The 14,269-nt window shown below is 42.5% G+C and overlaps 1 long non-coding RNA gene across 1 annotated transcript in view; it reads right to left on the reverse strand.

The window, feature by feature from the left end:
* Positions 1–462: 462 nt before the first annotated feature.
* LOC310910338 overlaps positions 463–14,269 on the reverse strand; it is a 73,591-nt gene continuing 59,784 nt past the window's right edge. The window contains exons 3-4 of the long non-coding RNA XR_014590282.1: positions 1,057–1,121; positions 463–632 (exon numbers count right to left, since the gene is read on the reverse strand). This is a non-coding gene — a long non-coding RNA (uncharacterized lncRNA). The remainder of the gene's footprint in view (positions 633–1,056; positions 1,122–14,269) is intronic.

Below are 14,269 nucleotides of genomic sequence, written 5' to 3' on the forward strand. Positions count from 1 at the left end.
AGGAGTTTATGCCTGGTTTTGTTTTGAAATATGTGAGAATGATCTGGCAAAGGAGTACTGCCAGGTCATTTTCATGAACCACAAGATTGATCCTGAATGTTCTTCCACGTTGCTGTTTCACAGGGAGATCAGGAGATAAGATACTTTCTATTTAATATAAAATTTGAGGAAAAGCTACCATGGTGAGGTTTCACTGGCAGCTCCCACAGGAATCAAACCTGTGATCCAATGTGCCCAGAGGCACTGATACTGCAGCATGTTGAGGTTCTTTTGACTGGTGTTGCTCATCCTCACCTCTTGCTGGCCCAAGAGGTGCCACTGCAGAGCAAATAAGGAATTCCTAGGATTTAACTGACTGGGAAAACAGGTTGGAGTCAACAGGTGGACTTGGCTGCAAGATTTCCCCATTTATAAAAGACTCCCCCTCCCCCCCAAAAAAGGTAACCCTGCAGAAAACACCATGAGCAGAACCTGCTAAATGCACTCACTTTGCCCATCAGCATCATCCCAACACAGCAAGCAGCTCTTGCTCTCTCTGGACAAGAGATGTGGTCAAAACAACATGATGGCTTCTGCTCACAGACAATTCAAGTCAGCACCAGCCATGTGTGCTCATTAAATCTGAGAAGAATCTTGGCAGAACAAATGAAAACATAAATCCAGGCATTTTCAGCACAACTTTAATGTATATTTTTCTCAGTCTTGGCATAAATATCCCCTGTCACCTCCCCACCATCCTCTCTGTGTAGCCCCAAGGGCCATTAATCCAGGTTTGAAGACAGCAACTTCTTTCACAACCCAAACAACTGCCTCGACATGTCTAAATAAGTAGTGCTTTTATTTTTTTTTAAGAGAATATTATATTCCACACTAGGTTAAATCTTTCATTCACATTACTTACATGAAATTTATCACTTATAAACCCCCAAAACCCAGGACTACAAAAGACTGGGAGCTCTCCTTGTTTCACAGATGGGAAAAACAGGAGCTGATGCTAAAGGATGCTTTGATGTTAATGCAAAAAGTCCTGACAGAAAATAACCAGGGCTTGCATACCTGAATGTCTCAGGTGCTTCTGTGCAGTGCGACTGAAAGGAAAACTCTCCTGGCCCAGTTAGTTCCTGTAAAATGTAGAGAAATGTATGTTAGTATAGTAAAATGTACAGTTAGTTCCTATAAGATGTGGTTCCCATAAAATGTACAAAATGTAGTCACAGTAATCTGAAAGTTGCTCTGCTCTACCAAGGTAAATCTGACCCAGGAAATCCATGGTGCTTTTATTGGCTCGTGCAGAGCAATTGGGCTTTGAGACTCCAGCCTGGCACTGCAAGGCAAAAAAAAGATAATTCAGGGCAAGGTCAGTGTCAGGCCCAAGGTCTCCTGAACTATTTGAGTCATTCCCTAATGCAAATCTGTGAAATAAAACCAACAGGCCTGAGTGAAGCTTTACATCTTTATGTGAAACCCAGTTCCAAATGTAGAAATTCAGTTTCCAAGCTCATATTTAATCAAACTGTGCACTCACCTTTCCTGCAGCTTTTACAGCAGATATCACTGCTGAGAAAATCTTGGATGGGAGAGCAAATGTACATAATTTTTTGCCTGATATTCTCATCTCAGATATACATCCTCCTTTCTTCGCCTCATGCAACTCCCAGACTGCTTGGAAATGATGGGAAAAGATCCTGATGTAGAAAAACTGACTCTCTGATGCACAGCTCGGGATGAGAATGAAATTATTCAAAGTACTAACAGTAGGATTAAAAGCCTACTGTCACAATGCAAATATTAAAACCTTCATCCTGTCATGATACAAAGATAAATTTAGGAGTGCATAAGGGACTCATTTGTCATGAGGTAGCAACAGTTTGAAACAAACTCAGATTTTCTTTCTTCAATTGTATCAGAATTATTTTTTTACTAGACGGGCGAGAAATCAGCGTAATAATTTCATTCAATATTTTGAGCTCCAAACTACAAATTTACCTTGAGCTTGTGCAGATCTGGTTCCAAGCAATTTTTCTGACTTTTTAACACATTCTTTTTATAGAATTCAATTTTTAATTTTTCTACAGTTCTCTGCATGGGTAACAAATTATGTTTATACCCTTAGAGGAATATTTGATGCTCTGTCAAAGCAAATCAATCTTCCCTCTCTCTTTGGATACTAATGATGCCATCAATAAAAGCCCTCATCAGAAATGAATGTTCTGCACAAAACACCATGCATAATGGTATGACCCCTCAGGATGCAGGGCATGTCATTTTGAATTTACTCAGTCTCTGGGAGCCCTGTACAGAGCTAACTTTTGAGTCTTTGGAGTCTCAAGCAAAACAAGATCATAGTGCCCCCACACAGAGCCAGAAACAGAAGAGCTTGCACCTGCAGGAGCCTCTTCTTCACACTGCTGTTGGATGGGGCTGCTTGTTTCAGTGTTTCCTTCCCACAGCCCTGCCCTGAGGTGGCAGATCTTGGTTTGGGAGGTGAGCTGGAGATCAGCCCCGTCCCTCTCTCCTTGTGCTGCCAAAACCTGCAGAGCCGTGTTCTTCGTGCTCCCAAGGCTGGGACACTGTGTTCCACACACACCACGGGGCATCAGGGCTTGTATTTCATAAAATCACTTAAATCCCACTAGACTCCCTGTATTTTTTCAATGCTGATCACCAGGGAACAGAAGAGTTTGGATTTCTATGGATGCTTTTACACTTGAGGAAACCTGAAGTGCTTTAGCATGGATTAATTCACTTGCTGGCACATGTAGTTACTGAAAAGTTAAATGGAATAATCTGCAGAAATGTAGCAGTAGTCAGTGACTCTCTTTTGACCTGAACTACGTGTTGAAGCCTTAGCCAAAGATGTCCCACACAGGTAAAAGTCTAAGTAGAAATACAGACAGAAAAAACACATCCATGAAAGCAAAGAGAAGAAATGTTGGTTTGGAGAAGAAACAAACTCTGCAAGCCTCAAGGATTTGTTTGTCGGTTTGTTTGGGTTTTTTCCTCCTTCTGGCCCAGAAATATTTCTTTCTTTGGTTTCTTAGTTTTTCATGTAAAAGATAAAGCCATGCAGATTTCACAACACTTTCTACAAAAAACGTCTGTTAGTCAAAAACTTCATTATCCACTGAAAACCAACTCTGACCACCCTTTGCATGATCCTGGGGAATTCAAAGGAAGGTTTGGGCTCCTGGTACATATTTGCATTCCAGATGAAGCAGCGCGAAAATACAAAAGAGAATGAGTGGGAAGAATCACTTTTATGATAAGCCAAGAGGGAAGAGTATCTCCAAGTCATGCAGGATCTCCAAAGTAAAAGACTAGGTTGAAGGTAGAGCCTGTGAAGGGCTCCAAGGCAGTAGCTGTGGGCAGGCTGGGGAGTTAGGCTTGTGCATACTATTGAGGGAACCAAGAAATTCAGTGCTCAAAGATTAAAGAGAGAGCACAGGCAGATAATAGTTTTCATTTCAGGAGACCTCTGTACAGAGAGGGTGGGAAAATATCAGTATTTTAGGTGTATTGCTTAAGATCATCCTTGAATTCACTTTTTCCACAGTCAGAAACAGGAAAACAGGAGTATTTTATTAGGAAGCACAGAAACCACTTGAAAATGCCAGAGCTATTGAACACTGATGGGGGTATAACAGAGCATTCTTCTTGCAATTAATTTCTGATGAGAGACCAGTGTATGAAAAATATATGTAATGTGCATCCCCAAAGGAAAGGAAAAGAATGACTCCTCAATGCCTTTTCAATTCTAAAGAGACTCAGTGTAATATTACGAGAAATGTGCATTTAAGAGAGATTTCCCATCATTTCAGGATCCTAGTGGTAAGCTGAGGTTCACAAGTGCAGTGAGTCTCTCTAACCTCCACCCAGCTCTGCAGAAGGCCATGGATCAGACCACAGGCATTCTGACTCCCAGCCACTCCAGTGGATATCAGCAATTTACAGACCAAAACTCTTCAGGCTGAGGAGGCCTGCCTGCATCATCGTGGGCTCTGTTTTCCAGGACCCAGAGCCCAGCTGGTGAGGGTTTAATTGCACAGGCATTTGCAAACACTGCTATTACACAGTGAAACATGGGGACAGTTATAAATAGCACAGGAGGAAATTCAGCTCACAGAAAACTGGTGTCTCACAGGCTTCCACAGACCTTCTCCTGGATGGAGGAACTAAACCAGTTCAGGGTCAAATGTTTCAGGTTGACCCCTGTAGCAATGCCCCTTTTGAACACTTTTCCTTCTGCCTGCTACAAAGGTTACAGAGTAGGAAATGCCCATTAGTGTTTGACCTTGTGTCACAGAGACATTTTAAGGCCCAAACGCAAGGTTATTTTTAGCTGTGCTGTTATTTCAAAGCCAGGCTCAGGAGAGCAGAATCAGCAAAACCCCACGAAGAGAAACAATACAAAATGGCAACCATTTTGCCATTATCTGCATTAGCATTATCTTCCCTTTCAGCCTGACAGGAATATTTGTCTTGCTCCTGAGCTGTGCTGGTGCTGTGCTTCCTCCAGGAACGTTGAATAACTTCCGCTCACGTTACACGAGCGCCTGCCCCTGTATCACTTTCCTGTGTGGCCACTTGGCTGCAATGCCTGCAAAGGCTTTGTAATCCCTAGTTCTATTATTGTTTCCTAAGGATGCATCCTGCCTGGAAAACAGCAAAGGAAGGGAAACTGTATCTAACATTACTTCCTAATTAAACTGTTTGCATCATTCAAAGCCTGTGATGAATTCCTTCCTTTTCTCTCCTTCCCCTCTTGTTTACTAAAATCAGGAGATACAAAAAGACAGCAGGAGAGAGACACAGTAAACCAGATCCTAATCTCCAGCACAAAAGGTATTGGAGTATTTCCAGGTTTCTACCAGCATCCTGAGGATCAAATCCTCTGACAACTTGCCACTGTAACCTTGCAGAGGACAATGCTCTGTGCTGACGTGTAAGCTTTGCTAGAAAAAATTAATTTCTGGAGTTATGTAACAGGAGATGCAGGAAACCTATTTATAGTGGTTGGGACAGTTCTGAACAAGGTTCAGCTCCGGATTCAAGCTTTACCTATATATTATCACACACATATATATATATATGTATATGATTTTCCCCAAAATCATTTGTTTGTGTTCCTGCCTGGTGTTTACAGAGATGGGAATGAGCTCACACTCGGATCTGAATTCAGAGCTGAGCTTCCCCAGGGTTCAGGTATGTTTAATCCAGGGTCTAGATTTGGGCCCACCTCCAATAAATGGGTCACAGTCTTGATGAGCAACCATCCCCCTTGGCTTTATATTCCATGCCTCTGAGAATATGGGATTCCAGAGCTGCCAAACACCCAAACAGCATTAACTGTTGAACACTGACATGAACTCTGAATGGTCAGCCCTTAATGCAAAGACTACCACTGCCCAAATCAAAACTAGCAATACTGAGAGGAAGAGGAATGAGGCAAAACTCTGAGGTTGCAGAGCAGGGAAAAGCCTGGGACTCCTGGCTTTGCATCCTGAGCTCTGACTGCTGGACTAGGCAACTCTCCAAAAACAAACTAATGCAAAACCAAACCTCCCCAGAGACTCCAGGTATGTGTCCTTCAGAGTCAGAAGAGCAGCAAATTGGGTGTATCAATGGTACACTGAGGCACTTCTCCAAAATCTCAAGCCTTTGCCCCATACTACTTCCAGAAATTAGAGCTTGCTTACCAGTTATATTGGCACATAATTGATTTCTCAATTATTCCAGATAAACAGCAAGATAACCTCAGGAGCTATAGGGTAGGAAGATTGTTTCCACAGGCCATAGTGCCCCAGCAGGAACTCTGTTAACAAAGTACCACCTGAAACAGTGAAATCCTCTGTGTGGTCAGCTCAGGCATCCACAGCTGCCCAGATGTTGCACTGGAGCTCACATTCCTCCCTGCAAAGATGATGTCACTAATGCAGGCAGCATTTCAGAGCAGGAATGTGCTGCAGGTTCCCACAGATCAGCAAAGGATGCAGGTCACTGACAACCACACTGGCAACCACGGTAAACGCAGGTAAACGGGGTGAGTCAGAGGGAGGAGTTCAATCTTTGCCAGGCTCCTTGGAGGACTCCCAGCCTCTCCTAATCCAGCTGTTGAGTGACCTCTCCAGGGGCCTCCATCTGCCTTTGGCCAGAACAGTCCTCCTGAGTTGCTCCTGATTCACATTCACCCAGCTGGGTGCAGGGTTGGGCATTTATCCCTGCAAGCAACATTCACAACCCACAGGCAATCTTCTTCAGAATGGTCCAACCTTACTCCTAACAGCTACAGCCAGATTTGCAGCTGCATGTTTTCCTTCTCTCTGGTGTTACCTGCTGGCTTGGAGTCCTTCACAACAATAAAAGCAAGACCTGCTTTGGACAAACCTACTGTTCTATGAAGCACAAATAGCTCATCTGGGTGCATCTACACAAATAACCACTACTGACTGGGAAAACTGATCACCTTTTCATCAGGGCCAAAAGCCACATGGTTGTGCAATTGCTGCTTTTATTAAGCTGTGCTTCAGACACCCTCCAGACTTATCAATGTGTAAGTTGGGACAGAACACGAAATTTCTGCACCCTCAGTGTATGGAAGTTGTTATTTGTGGGTAGAAGCATTCCGGGAAGAAACATGCTATTATGTGAAATTATAAACTCTAAAATCTAATGAGCTGTACTGCAAAGATGTGCAACCATGATTCTCACAAAGTTCACAACAGCATGGAAAAAAAATGTCTGTTTTTCCATATTCCAAGGATTCCCTGACAGCTTGGAAGCCTACAGCTGTTGTTTGCATTTTAAAAGAGGGTTAAGTTTCTCTGCTGCAATACATGCAAGCAGAAGACAAACATTGGCATTGTCCCTGCATTCACCCATGTGGGCATTTCAAAGGATCACCTATAAACCATTTCTTCTGCTCCAGTGAACGTTGTTGAAGAAACACAGACAGAGGTTATGTCCATAAAAGAAGTTAAAATGGATGTAGAAGAAAGAAATCAGAAATGTTAAGATGTCATTTAGTGTCCTAATGGAAAAGCAGAGTTGAACTAGCAGAAGTGAATAACTACAAACTCTCTTCCATCATGAAAAACTAGGATTATTGTTATTCTGTTTACTATACCTAGTAGCAGTAACTTTTCACAGATTTGGCCAAAAACCAGTGGTGTGGGAGATCTGTGTCATTCAGGTGAAATGTACCAACAATATGCAAAACAAAGGTCCTGATCATCACCAGAGGTCCAGAGACATTTTTGGCAAAGAAACCCTCGTTGAGAGCTAGATAAAATTCACCTAATTACATTTGACATTTCATCATGCATACCTTGAGCATCACATGCCCAGCAAGGCTGCTATATCTGCACAGAAACAAATGCATTTTAGTAACAGATCACTTCCTTCTTGAAAAATGTTATCTTTGAGATATGTGGGTGTGGCAAGAGGACACAGAAAGAAGGACACTCACCTGTCAGGTTGGGAGTGAGAAAAAGAAGAACTTTATTTTTAGATTCAGGGTTTAAATAGAGTTTAGACTTTGACTAGAAATTGGGGGGACGAGGTTGACAAACCTCAGACCTCACAGGTCAAACCAACAGTCCATCAATTTGTCCTTCTCCCTGGAAGGAATGTATTTACAAAATATCAGTCTTGGTTTTTGTTACAAGCATCAGAAATCTCCAGTCCAAGAATAAAAATATCAAAAGGCTGAAAAATCAGGGCAAAATCTGGGTGTCTGTGTGGTTCCTAAAGGTTAAAACCATGTAGCCCATTCCTCTGCTGAAAGAACAGCACCACTGCAACAATCAATTGCCATCAAGTTAGGGCAAGATCAGAAAACGGATACAATTCAAACAACAGGGGAAAATAAATAGTCTGTGCAACGCTCCTGGAAAACCTGCAAAGGGATGTCCAGAAAGCTGCCTGAGGTGGTCTCCTCTCAGCAGAAAGCTCTTCAGAGCTTGGGTGGGCACCTCCACGCTGCCAGGCAGTGGCTCCAGGCAGGAGTTGGGGCTGACAGAGGCATGGGATGACTTCCAGTATCTGTGTGGAAATACACACAAGCAGCTTCACACAGGAGTGGAGGAGCTGCCTTCATCTGCCATCTGGAAGTGGTTTGTGTCCCACCAGTGGTATGCATATCACAGCTTGGAAAGCCCTGCTCCAGACCAGGAGCCTTGCTCAGGGCTCCTCTGGCTGCCACACAGCTGCTGTGGAGACTCCTCACCCTGCTTTGCACCCGGAGATGGTGAAGAGCAGCTGGGTGACTGTCTGTGAAACCTCATATCTCATGAGCAACAATTTAAACCTGCCTTAAACTCCGCTGGCTTGAAGGCTGATCTGGCTGATTTATATCTCAGTAAGAGAAAAGACAAACAGATTTTCCCAGCCATTCTGAGTCTCTTCTCATCTCGCCAAAGCAAGGAAAATAATTTCCTCCGAGGCACGCTGGAGAAGAAATCCATTAGCAGTTACAAAGCAAGGCTGAATGTTATTGTTACATCCAAATAGCTGGAACAGCCTTTGATTCCACTCCTCTTACTTTGAGACAGAAACACGGGATTTTATGTGCACGCAACTAGAGCGTCTCTTAATTGCTACCTCCTTGCCACAATTCCATTGCATTAGATTGAAAACTAATAAAACAAACGTTTTGTTTCTTTCTTTAATAGCAATACCAGTTTTTCTGAAGTGTATCCATTTGTTGCCCACTCACAAATGTGACATTAAGCGAGTATCAGGCCCATAATTTGTAGCAAATTTACTCCTTTCAGAAAAATTAAATATTCTCCTTATTACCTTGGGAGTAACTGGGGCAGGGGGTGAAGAAGTACTGGAAGTATTCAAACTGAAAGGAGAGCTGCAGGAAACAGGTGATTCATGCAGGAAACTGCACATCAAGGACAGTTGCCATGACTGCATGACTTGGGTACAGTGTGACACACCAGGCTCAAGGCAAGGTGCCCCCAGCCACCCAGGGAACATCGTCCTTCCGACAAATATTTGTCTGCAAGTGGGTGTTTTTGAAGGAAAAATACGTTAAAAACAAGGGCTTGTTCTTGCATTCAATTTTTACTGAATATTTCCTCTCATTTGGGATTTAGGGGTTTATTTTGTTTTGTTTTTCTTTTTTTCTTTTTCACCCTGTTTCACATATAAGTGTTTCTACTCATTTTAGAGGAGAGCAAAAAGTGGAATGGATCAAGGGAGAGCTTGAGGGTTTCCCAAGCTAGGCAAAGTTATAAAATAAAATAAAGGTAACTAACAAATTTGCCTTTGAAGACGGACACATTAAAGAATTACGTGCAAATGTGAGAAAAGAAGCAGGAAAAAAGAATTACTGTTAATGAGACAGAAGTGGCCCAGTCATTCACTACCATTTCTCTTGCTGACAAGGAATAACATACACATGTACATGAAGCTGTCTACATGCATATGAAGCAAAAGGAAGGAGAACTAATTGAATCAAAGTTCATTAATCATGGACCTGCAGCTAAAAAGATCTTACAGAATTAACGGGAATAGAGATCGGGTTATATTAAAATGAGCTGGAGCTCTGCATGAGTCACAGAAGCTTTAGAAAGATTTCATCAAAAATCTGTATATTTTTAAAGCAAAGTGTCAGGGAAGAAAGCATGTGGCTTATGAACAGAAATTCAGGGCTCATGGTTGTAAATATAAACACTATTTTTGAACATCTGCAACTATTATTAGGCTAGGTCTGTTTGTTTACATGGCCTGCTCTAGCAGGTGAAGAAATGAGGGTATTTTTAGTGTCAGCAGGTTTTAAACTTGAGTATTTTGGGACTTAGGTGATTTTGATGATCCTGTTTTGTTACTGGGCTTTTTTGATGATGTGCATATGAGGGTGGCACACTCAATTTTTACACAAATTCAGATTAACTACAATAAGCATATTTTTAATATCTTATTGCTTTGCAACTATTTATGATGCGTATCATCCCAGGTTCTAGCTTGAGTGTGAAAATGTTTGTTGCCTGTAACAAAGTTTTAAAACCATGAAAGTTATGTTTCACAGGAGAAAAGTCATCCAGGTATTTTGCATGAAGGTTAATGATAATAATGATAATAATAAAGAAATCTCTTCTAAATGGAGTTTTCATCCTGTTTTTTCAACTTGACAGAAGATTTTGGGCACCCTTGATTTTCTGTTCTTTTATCTCCCCCTTTTGCAGTCTCGAGCAGGTCACTTTAATGTTCGTGGCCATTCATCTGTCTCAGAGAGGTGCACAGAGACTGCCTGTTTTAGGGGTTTCTACTTAATGGCAAGAAGAGAGACAGTGACAGTGCAAATGAAACAGCAAGAAAAGCAAAATAACTGCTGACATTAAGAGTTTGATGCGCCAAAACATCACCTTTTGAAGTCAACTTGAATTATATTTAATCCACAGAGTTGTAACTTCATGTATTTGCTATATACACTTTCCTAAAAGTTAACAGTGAATGAACAGGCATGACTGAAGCATCAACAACATGAGAAAAGTCCACCAAACCCTACAAAAAGCACAGGCATTTGGTGTTTGGCTTTTTTTGGTGTTTTTTTTTTTAAAGTCTATAGAAGTTTGATATTTCTCATTGTGTCCTGTTCTGGGTTCTCTCTGGAAGGAGCAGTGCCAAGGCACTCTGAGAAAGGCTATTCTTGTTCCATTCACAGCCCAGCGAGAAGCAGGAAGCTCCATAAATCTCACAAGAAAGTCTGTTTTGCCAGCAGGGCTGATTCTGAAGTTAACCCAAGTTGTGTCATAGCCTTCAACCAAGATCCAGCCAGGCTGAATCATCGCATTTATAGAAATCAAAGAGCTCCAGAAGGGTTTGGACGGCAATCAGGAAAGTATCTAAGCACTAAGTGTCTGAGTAGGTCCCAAAATCAGATTCCTCGAGCAGTTGCACAACAGGGGCAAGGGAAGCACCAGCAATGCTGAAATCCAGCTCCTGATCAGGCTCAAGAAAGCTTCAGGGGCAAAGCACCAGGGATTGCAGAGAGAAATGACAAGCTGAAAACTTGGTCTGAATCCCACTTTCCGGAAGATTTATTTAGGATAGATTTCTGGGTAGTTTTTTTCTTTGCTGGATTTGAAAAAACATAATATTTACATGCTCCTGTAGAGATCAATTATGTTGTATGCAAGATTGCCTAGCTGCCTTTGAAGAGTCATACACGTTCCCCACTCCATAGCTTGTTTCCCATGTGTTGGCCCACCAAAGATTGAATTAAAGAGCAATCAGGCCCTAAATGGTGAAAGAAAATTTTGTTTCCAGAAAGATGTGCTCCTTTAGGACAAGGCAGCCTGCTCCTCGTGGCTCTGTTCTTATTACACATATTAACTGTGGTCTGTTTGACATGCTGGGTGAGTGCACGTGCTTGGGAGGATATTCTCAGTCAATACAATGAAAATTTCCAGTATGTTGACACAGAAGGAACAATCCAAGTATCATTTACACACTTTTGAATTCAGATTAAATGTAAATGAAAGAAAATCAATGCAGCTTTTGGCTGGAAATGAACATGAGGTCGCACTGGCAGGGCCTCGGGGTGGAGAGAAGCAGCAAATTGTTTCTCTGCCCTTGAAAACATCATCAAAACCCCATTAACGAAAAACTCCAGTAATCTCTTCATGCATATTTTTTTCCCCAGAAAGATAAAATGACCACCTCTGTCACATCTACCTCCAAACGACAACAGAAAACAGGAAAAATAGCCACACAGCAAGTGATTCCAAGGTTGGGCGTTATCCTGAACTATCTGAGATTCCAGTTCAAGTAGCCACTTCCTGACCCTCCCTCTCTGAAATATAAAGGCCGGCAGTATTCGGGAAAGAGAATTATTTACCTACGAAAGTCTTACTTTGCAAAATTTCTCCTGGATAAAACATTAGAATTGGAACATTGTCACAACTCCACTAAAGACTACTGGACTTCTGGGTTAGTTGCCATTACACACAGGATAATAATCCAGACCCTCCTAAAACCCCCAGAGGTAGAACCACAAAACACACCAGATCCTAAAGATTCCCCCACATTCCCTGTGACGAGTTCTCAGGGAAAGCTGAACATCTTGCATGGGCCCTTGTCTATATTGATAAATATAGAGGAGCCTGGTCAGTGCTGCCCGCACCACTGCTAACCTGCTCACAAACGTGGGCTTGGCTCCTGCCAGCTTCTCCCCTCTCATATTTGCTTCAGCATGATCTGAGAGATAGCAAAGGTCAATTGTTTCCACCAGGCAGCATGGCCAAGGTGTCTTGGCTCTTTGGGAGGGGAGGAGGCTGAGCTCAGCCCCATGGCTGAGTCATGCCACACTCTTTGATCTCCAGGCCAAAGAACCATCCCTGGCTCATTGTGTTCTGCTACAGACACAATCCTGATGGTTTGAGTTGAGAAGAAAACTGCCTGCTTCACTATTTCTCCATAAGTCCCTCAGAACTTCTCCAGAACGTGTTGGTGAGATTCCTGGGGTGATCTGGAAGACCCCAGTTTGAAGAGCATTGGAAGTAGCCCATGTTTCTTGTGTAAAAAAATGAATCACCAAGAGTTCTTCCATAAACCTTGTTCAGGCAGTGAGACAAGGGGATATTTCCACAACTTTGACCTTCAGTTTTGGATGAAGAGGCAATACATTGTCTTTCCCATAACTAAAACTCCCAAGGACTTGTAAACACTGGAGCCAGAGAACACCTCTGTAAGAGAGTTTGGCCCATGCCATTATTCCCTTTCTACAGGGAAGAAAATTGGGTCACAGCTTCGGTGAAACACTTTTCCAGGGCTTTATCAGCACCTAAGTGGCACTGCTGAAAACAGGATGCATGAGTCACAAACCCTAGACTCTTCCCGTTTAACTCTGCAGGGAAAGGAGATGATTCTCGGGATTTTGAGTGGCAGTAGGTTGCAGCCACAGGAGGGGATGTGCTCCCTGGGGTCGCCTGAGCCAGGGGTGGCTGGGAATGGCACTGTGGAACCAGGCTGGAGAGCTGGCCCTGCTCTGCCACAGCTGCAGCAGCACACCTGGGCCATAAACTCTACCTCTCAACACCAGGCAGCAGGGGGCTAAGAAGTCAGATCCTTCAGCACACGAGGTCACCAGGCCAAAGCCTTTTTATGGATTTAGCCCTCAAAACAGGATTTAATAGCACGCAGTAAATAAGGCCTTGGGCCACACATGGAACAATGAAGATGAAACAAACTGCTGAATAGCTGCTCATTAAGAGGCCTCTGAACATCCTGTGTGCAGAGGTAAGAGGCATCTGCGGAAAAAATAGTATGTGATCAGATAATTAAAAAATGAATCATAATGAATTACACAGGCAGCTTTAATTAGGGCATTTCCTAACTTTTCCATGCTTTTCTTTGTGACATCAAAATGTTCTTCCAATGCCATTTTTTGTGTGAACAGCATAAAGGTCTGCTCAGTTATGCTCTGAAGGCCATGGGAATATTGGTGTTGCAAAGGCACATTTTAGGTTTCCCTCACAGGTATTTTCTCTCCAAGTCACTTAGATCTATTCCCATCCACTCCAGCTTTGCTTGGAGAAGACCCTGCAGCCTTTACAAAGAACTGCTCCAATAACTCAAGAGCAAGAACAAATTTCAAGCCCTGTGTCTTTAAGAAGTGTCAGAAGGAAAAGACAGAGCGGCAGAAATACTCGTTGTACAACTCATCTCTTCCAGCTACATCAGCTTATAACCATACTGGATTCCAGGGCATCCGTGGGAAAGTATTTATTTTACCTGTAGGTATAATTGTAAGCAATAAAAACAGCTCGAACCTTGCCAGAAAGGGTGTGAATTTCTAAAAAGAAGGAAAAACTCTGAATTCCAATACCTGAGCAAACAAGTTAGTATAACAGAAAAAAAAGTAAATGAAACAGCGTTGCCAAAACAATGAGCTTATGGTTTGCCAACAGCTGGATTGCACTTTCACTTACAAATGCTGCAAAAAAGGCTCTGACTTCTGAGCACATTTTCTTTTGAATCCAATTGTTTTGTTTGAGAGTGCAAAAGATGCGTAGAGAAGGAAATAAATAATATTAGCAGAAGCTCTGAAAACCAAAGTAACCCCCCTCCCCCATACCTTTTTCCTTGGAAGACGTTTCACCAGTTTGGCAATGAAAGAAAAAGCGTGTCTTGCCAGCTTAAAAAATATTGGCAACACAAACATTGCCCTGGCCTTCAGGAGGTGGGAAAAGAGAACAGAGCTCCCCAAAAAGCACAAGCACAGAGCTGAAAATGTGATCTGCCATGTTTTGATCTGCCT

Source organism: Zosterops lateralis (genome assembly GCF_965231275.1).
Source record: "Zosterops lateralis genome assembly, chromosome: 6".
Classification (NCBI taxonomy): Eukaryota; Metazoa; Chordata; class Aves; order Passeriformes; family Zosteropidae; genus Zosterops; species Zosterops lateralis.